This window comes from Schistocerca gregaria, chromosome X, assembly GCF_023897955.1.
Source record: "Schistocerca gregaria isolate iqSchGreg1 chromosome X, iqSchGreg1.2, whole genome shotgun sequence".
NCBI lineage: Eukaryota > Metazoa > Arthropoda > Insecta > Orthoptera > Acrididae > Schistocerca > Schistocerca gregaria.
This window is the reverse complement of record NC_064931.1, coordinates 78,685,241-78,693,137: the sequence shown is the minus strand read 5'-3', so window position 1 is coordinate 78,693,137 and position 7,897 is coordinate 78,685,241. Positions and strand designations below refer to the sequence as shown.

The 7,897-nt window shown below is 41.4% G+C and overlaps 1 pseudogene; it reads right to left on the bottom strand.

Annotated features, from left to right (window-relative positions):
* Positions 1 to 7,545: 7,545 nt before the first annotated feature.
* On the bottom strand, positions 7,546 to 7,663 carry LOC126299998 (5S ribosomal RNA; annotated as a pseudogene).
* Positions 7,664 to 7,897: the final 234 nt, after the last annotated feature.

Genomic DNA, 7,897 nt, shown 5'->3' with positions numbered 1-7,897 from the left:
ATCATTTAAACAATATTTTCTTATTTCCTTAAATATCCTGTTCCATTGCCGTCTGTTGTAACCGTGACCGGGACAGTCGCGGGTTTGCCGAGAACGAAGCGTGGCGGAACCAAGCGGAAGCGGTCCGCGAAAAACAACCGAAAGGGAAAGGACGGACACGAACAGCAACGGACGACCGAGTGAGACCTTACGACGACGACACCAAAGAAGCAACGGTGTGACAAAAGACAACCAAACGAATCCACAACGTCCACTAGTAACGAAAACAAAGTACTGGAAACACGCTGCCTGTTGCTGAGATGTCGATGGACTCCACGAATTTCAGACTGCCTAGCTGACCTTTTTTTTTTTTCCTTTATTGAATGTCAATTCTCCCCGAAGGGGGTAGACTGGGAGCAGCTTAGTACGCTGCTCTACAGCCTACAGACTTTTTTTAAAAACCGAGGAAGAAAAGAAACAAGAAACACAGGACACAAAACGGTGACCAAGTGTAAAATGGCGGAAAATTGCGGAAAGTTAAATCAGAAAGCAAAGGGGTTGGCAATGTTAATAAAATACATAGGAATCAGACAAGTAACATAGTAGAAACACAATTAAAAAACATGGCGGCAGTCTGGTTTCTGTTTGCAAGAGATAAAAAAATCACACCTAACAATAGTATGATGGCCGCTCGCAACACTTCCAAAAAGACACACAACACGGAACACTCAGTGTAAAACACCGCACGAAAATGTCGGCACACAGATAACACTCCCTAACCAAGGGCAGAGGGGGGGGGGGGGACCTGGAGGAGGGGGAAAACAAGGAGGGGGGAGAGGAAAAAAATGAAGAAAGGGGGGGAACCAAAGTGTGGAGAGCACTCAGAAGGGGGCAGAGGGCCAGGGCAGACGTGAGAGGGAATGGGAAAAGGCAGAGGAGGGAAATTCAAAAGGACTCAGGGGAGAGAAGGGGGCAGAGAGAGGAGAGGTGGGAAAAAAAAGAGGATGGGAGGGGGAGAGAAGGAACCCGGGGAAAGGACAGAGGAAGGGGGGGTGAGGATCAGAGTTGATAGGAGTGATAAATGGAGGGAGAGAGGGCATCATCCAGGAGGGGGAGTTGATGGAAGACACCTTGGGAAAGCAGATAAAGGGTGTAGAGGTGGAGGGTAGAGGAGGACACAACAGTGAAGACGTGGCAGGGGGCGGGGATGGGAGAGGAGAGAAGCAACTATGAGGTGAGGGGGATCAAGGTGGTGGGAGGTGTAGAGGATGCGGAGATGTTTGAGGAATAGGAGCACATGGGGGAAAGGAATGAGGACATAGAGGATCCGCGTGGGGGACGGGAGGCATATACGGAAGTCGAGGCGGAGTGCATGACTCTCAAGGATCTGGAGGGACTTATAGAATTTGGAGGAGGAGACAGATATCCAGGCGGGACTGGCATAACAGAGGATGGAATGGATTAAGGATTTGTAGGTGTGGAGGATGATAGAGGGGTGCAAACCCCATGTCCGGCCAGAGAGGAGTTTGAGGAGTTGGAGGTGGTTGTGGGCGTTAGATTGGATGGAGTGGAGATGAGCGATGTAGGTGAGGTGACAGTCAATGGTGAGGCCAAGGTAGGTGAGGGTGGGGGCGTAGCTGAACGAGGGGAGGCGCTTATATACAAGATACGGTACGTCACTACTGGCTGCTGGGACCACGTGCTCTACTGTGGCGCCCTCACGTTATACGTGACCGAGGAACGTGCGCAGCCACAGCTTACAGCGCGGCGGCTGTAGAAACCTCTAGTGGTAATCGAGCTCCATTCCGTCTGGTGCGGATTCAAAACCTTTGGAGCTCGGTACTTGATCGTCCATGTTTTCATCCATTTCCCCTTTTCCTCGGTCTTTGTGTACGCTATCTGATGAAAAATCTCCGGACAAAAGTATGTTATGTGAGACCGACCACTAGCTGTAAGAAAAGGCTGACCCACCACTACAAAATCGGGCAACAGATTTGGCAGCAGAGAAGAAGCAACAACGGAATGGGTCGGTCTGTAGAGCTCAGTGACTTCGAACGTGGACCTGTCACTGGATGTCATCTGAGTAAGATGTCCATCAGGGACATTTCAGTCTTTCTGAAGCTGCACAGTTCGACAGTTGGTGATGCGACTGCGAAGTGTGAACGCGAAGGACCAACCACAGATAAGTCAAGACCAGCAAACCTCGCGTAGTGGTGGACAGAGACCGTCGAGCGTTGCAGAGAGTGGTTGTAAAAATCGCATGAAATCAGCGGAAGGTATCATTTGTGAGCTCAAAAGTGTTGTCTGCATTCCATCTACCACAATGACTGTCCGCAGACAGTTAAATACGAACTGGATATAATGGTCAAACAGCTCATTATAAGCTACATATTTCTGTAGTTAATGCTAAGCGCTGTTTGACGTGGTGTAAAGGGTGAACACTGGGCAGTGGATTACTCGAAACGAGTGATTAGGAGTGATGAATGACACTCTTCCCGGTGGCAATCCAATAAAAGGGTTTGGGTTTGATGAATACCCGGAGCACGTTACCTGTCAACATAAAAAAAAATTCAAATGGCTCTGAACACTATGGGACTTAACATCTGAGGTCATCAGTCCCCTAGAACTTAGAACTACTTAAACCTAACCAACCTAAGGACATCACACATATCCATGCCCGAGGCAGGATTCGAACCTGCGACCGTAGCGGTCGCGTGGTTCCTGAAGAAGCGCCTAGAACCGCTCGGCCACACCGGCTGGCCCCTGTCATCATACCTGGTGCCAGTACAGACGAGATGCTTTTATGGTATGGGAGTGTTTTTCAAGGCTATGGTCTAATATCCTTATTGCGCTTAAGGAAAAAGTAAATTCGGAAGGTTACGAATACCTTTTACAGCACTGTGTACTGAGTACACCAGAGGAACAGTTCTGAGACTATGATGGTAACTACATGACAATGCACCCTGTTATAAAGCAGCTCTGAAGCAATGATTTGTGGACATTAATATTCCTGACACGGACTAACTTGCCCCGAGTAACGGCCTGCACACAGCGCACTCCGTTAGAGATAAGATACAACGTCGATGTCACTCCAGTTCCTAACGTCTAACACCACTACCTTATCTGGTTTCGGTTCTTGAAGAATGGGCTGCCATTTCTGCACACATATTCACTCATTGTCAGTATCCACAGCAGAGTTCAAGCCGTCATAAGGCCGAAGGATGGCTCCATCAAGTACTAATATCCACAGACAGTTGCCTGGACACTTTTGATCAGACTTTTAATGTACTTTGTTAATACAGAGCCTAAACGCATTATTATTCTTCAAAACTTCTTCTTTATCTTCATAGTTCCATAAATCAGTCTCTTTGTATCTCCTGTTACCAGTCCTTCCACACAACTATTCTACTGCTTCTACCAGTGACCCCTTAAAACTCGTCCACTCTTCCTCTGCAATCTGCATCTCACTCTGCTGTATTCTGTTACTTATTTTCTTTTAGCATTGTTCCCAAAGCTCTGCTTCTTCTAGCTTCCATACTCTTGTTCACTGTTCTTGTCTCTGCTCGTTTTCCCTCATGATGTTCATTATCAGTTGTCATTTGTTAGAAGTACATAAGTATATCATCATATCCATTTCACTGTCCACCAACATTTGCATTCCCATAAGAATCACGTTTAGTATGGCGATCTCCTTTTGCAATTATTTTCCGAACACGTCTTTCTCCTTTGATGTGCATTCCGTACACACTTCCATATTTGTTTTCGTATTGAATGATATTTTGATCTTTCTCATTCCCTCGTGTATTCCAGCTACTTCCTCTCTGAATCCATCTTTCACCATTATAGCTACTCCATTTCGGTGTCTTCCTTACTGCTTATCCAGTACTGTGTAAACCCAGTTCTCAGTTCATACCATTCTGCGGCACTACTTGTTTCTGCCATACCAGACACAATCAGATTTCGTCTTTTCTGCCTATAATTCCTTCAAATTACCCTTTCTAAACTGGTACATAAATCGTGCCAAGAAGTAAACCATGTACACTTCTATGCAGTGTACATTTAGACTTATTTTTCATTCCGACGTTTGTTCCGTTTCTGGATCCTCCATAATTTATGGAGTGCTGGTAAGGTGAGCCTGTCACATCTTCAGCACAAGCCCTTGTTGTCCGTCTCCTGTAATTTCGACGGCGGATTGGAGATAAGCCAAACGAAGTACACTAGAAACAAGCGACAGTCAATTCATATATTCCTGTCGCGGCAAAAATAAGAGGATCTACGTATTTCAAGAGCTCATTATGGCACAGCCCTCCCACATTTTTCTAGAAGCACAAATTTTATAACAGTAGTATTTTCTCAAAACAAAGTAACATTTTTCTTCTTTCTTTCTTTTTCCGTTTAGGTCACCTATGGACAACACGCTAGTTTCAATGCTTCCTACTTTGCCTTTCTTTCTTCTTCCTTCAGTATTCTTTCATCTTTTCACTATGTATCATTTTTCTCTCCTCACCTCATTTGACAATGTCTTCTTCACCTTCCTGCCAGGGAATCCTTCTGTTTTTATCACTTTCTTCCTTACAAATCTCTCTCTTCGGTTGCTTCTTTTTCACTTATGTTGTTTCTTTCCAAATATTTCCTAACTTCCTGAATCCAGGCTATTGTCGACTTCTTGTCTCAAAGATATTTATAAAACTGTTTGCGTTATCCGTACCCATTCCTTCTCTATAAAAGTGCAAAAAATAGCAGTCTCCTTTTCTGTAGCGTTTCAGTTATGTTTTCTATGTTGCAATATACTTCTTCATTACCTCATAATTTCCATATCAATGTATTTCTTAGCGGATAGAGTATTTTTCGAAAGATGCTTCTATCTAGGACATCAAGTTTGTGGAAGTTGTAATTCAGAACAAAACAGTCACTTCCATAACGATATTCTGGTGTTACTAATGTGTTCTAGTGCTGCATTTTGAAATTTTTAGACAGACATTTGTTGTAAATGTTCCTGGTTATATCATGTGCTTTCTCCAGTTTACGTAAACTTTCTTCTACAGCGATTTTTTCTAAATCGTTTTCTTGAATCACTTCTCCCAAATGTTTAAATTTATTAACCCTGTTTATCTGTCCAATATATGTTACTAGGATTTCTGGAGCATTTTTTATGTTTTTCATGAATTTTGTTTTTTGCAGAAATTCTTAAAATGGCTGTTTCTTCTAAGAGACTGCTTTGTATTTTTGCATTTGTTAGGTTCTTAGACAGAATGGCTAACTCATTTGCAAATGCTAAGCAGTGAATATCAGTGCTTTTTTTCTTTGTCTCCAGTTTTATTAGTGATATTTTATGTTCTTTTAGTTTTTGTTTCCTTTCTCTTATTATTTCTCTGCGACGCAGCTGAATTTGAGTGGAGAAAGGTCATCGTCACCTTACCTTACACCTGTTTTGATTCTGAATGTCTTAGATCTTTTACCCCAAACCTTTACTTTTTATTTGGTGTCTGTGCGCGTTTCGCGAATTAAGTTTGCTAGTTTAAATTTAATTGCCAAATTCTCGAATCACTTTATTTTGTGTTTCCCTGTCAACTGAAGCAAATGCGTTTTTATAATCCATAAATATCACAAATATGTCTTTAAAGTTTGTAAGTCTTTAACGGATTACGGACTTTAGGTTGAAAATCTGTTCTAAGCAATATCTGCTCTTTCTAAATCCACTCTGAAAATTTCCAAATCGCTATCAAGTGTTGCTTCTGTCTTATTTAGTAATATTGTTGGAAATAATTTATGGCCTACTAGCAACAGAGTTATGTCTCTGAAATTATGCTTATCACCTTTCTTGTGCAAAGGATGGATAAGAGCCACTTTTCAGTCTTCTTGAGTCTTTTCAGTTCTCCATATCCTTCAAACATGATATGAAAGTTAGTTACAATTTTTGGTTGAGACCATTTTATACTGTCATCTGTAATACATTCGTTGCTTTTTTTAATTCTTCAGCTGCAGGTGGTGGATCTGGTCCTACACAGAACCAGATCCACAACCCACAGCTGAATAATTTTTTAAAAAATAATAAATTTTCTGAAAAATGTCTTTCTTCACAACTAAGGAGTTGGTCAAAATACTTTCTTAGTATTTCACACCGTTTTCATCTCTGAAGCAAATACCTGGAGTTTGGTAGCCCTTTAGATGATTCTCAAACTTCTGATAAAAATTCCTGGAATTATTCTTAACAAATCTATTTTGTTGCCAAGAAGTTGTGACTTCTCAAAAGGTCGTATAGCTCTCTCATTAATCTTATTGTTTTTTTTTCCTTTGCATTCTAAATTCATAAAGGTGTTCAGTCTTCCCAGAACATTTCCGTTTTTCACTGCTTTGTTCTTTCTGTAACTGCTTTTTCGCAGGTTTTACTCCAGCAGACTTCCCTCTTCATTTTTGTTGGTCCTAATACATTCTTCACTAGCCTGTTGACTTCTTTGTATAATTCTTACAATTTATCTGATTTAGTTATTTTAATTTCTTTCTGAAAATGTTTTATTTCCTCTGTTGTTGTGTTGATCCTGTGTGTGTTATATTTAATCAATTTCTTGCTGTCTCTTTTGGGTTTTATTAGACAAAAGTTGAAGTTTAATTTTAGTCAGGTAATGATAATGTCTGGATATCACATTCATCACTTGAAGATGATAGATACGAAACTCATTTAAACGTTGGGTCAAGACGACGTCGCACCTCGGTTGTTATCATCAGTGTGTTTTAGTTTTGGAAACAATTAGAGTGGTACAATTACCGTTGAGGTGAAGTGAACTATGTTATACATCCTATTTCTTGTTCACTATGTTCCACTATGTGAGTTCCTAACTGGAGTCATCAGAATACAATCAAATTCCCTGTTTCTTGTAACTTTCACAATCATGAGTTATTTAATATTGTTCTGAGGAATAGCCACGTGATCTAACCAGAGCTCCCCTATTATTGTATTTGAAGATATACATTTTTTTGCTTTTCTTGGCAATTTTTTGAAGGAAGTTGACGTTAAATTCAACTAAAATGTTCCACCAAGCTTAATTAGTCTTGTGTCATTTTTATTCATTCCTTTATGGCCTGGAAATTCTCCTACTATTTTTCGAGAAGTTTTCTCCCATACATATATGTGGGTTAAAATCCCTCAGTGGTATCACAACATTTAATTTTGGGTTTTTGATATTTCGTTTACCAAAAGTTCTCAGAATGCTTCTACTTTAGTTGCATCTTTCTTGTTGTCATCATTAACTGGAGCATGTCAGTTAACAAAAGTACACGGTTTATTTTTGCATTTGGAGAATTCTGTAACGTTGTCCACTAAATTTTATGAATATAGACGGCAGTATCGAGTTCTGGCATAAAAAAGCACTCCGTCTTCAGGCCAAGAGTAACCTACCGGGACCATCCGACTGCCGTGTCATCATCAGGGGAGGATGCGGATAGGAGGGCGTGGGTATCAGCACACCGCTTTCCCGGCGGTTATGATGGTATTCCTGACCGAAGCCGCTACTATTCGGTGGAGTAGCCCCTCAATTTGCATCGCGAGGCTGAGTGCACCCCGAAAACTGACAACGGCGCATGGCCGCCTGGATGGTCACCCACCCAAGTGACAACCACGCCCGACAGCGCATAACTTCGGTGATCTCAGGGGAACCGGTGTACCCTCTGCGGTAAGGCCGTTGCCATCGAATTCTGGCATGCGTTTCATAATTATTATTGCTGGTTTACCCTTAAAAATTCTATGATTTTTGGTTCAATAACATTGTCGTCCAAAAATCTTGTTTCTTGTACTGCTAAAATTTGTATTTCATGCTTATTTGAGAGAACTTCAAGTTATTTCTGTTTAGTAATTTTTGGTAATGAGATTACACTCAAGATGCCTGTGAAGAATTTTCTTTCGAATTTGACTAAAATTATA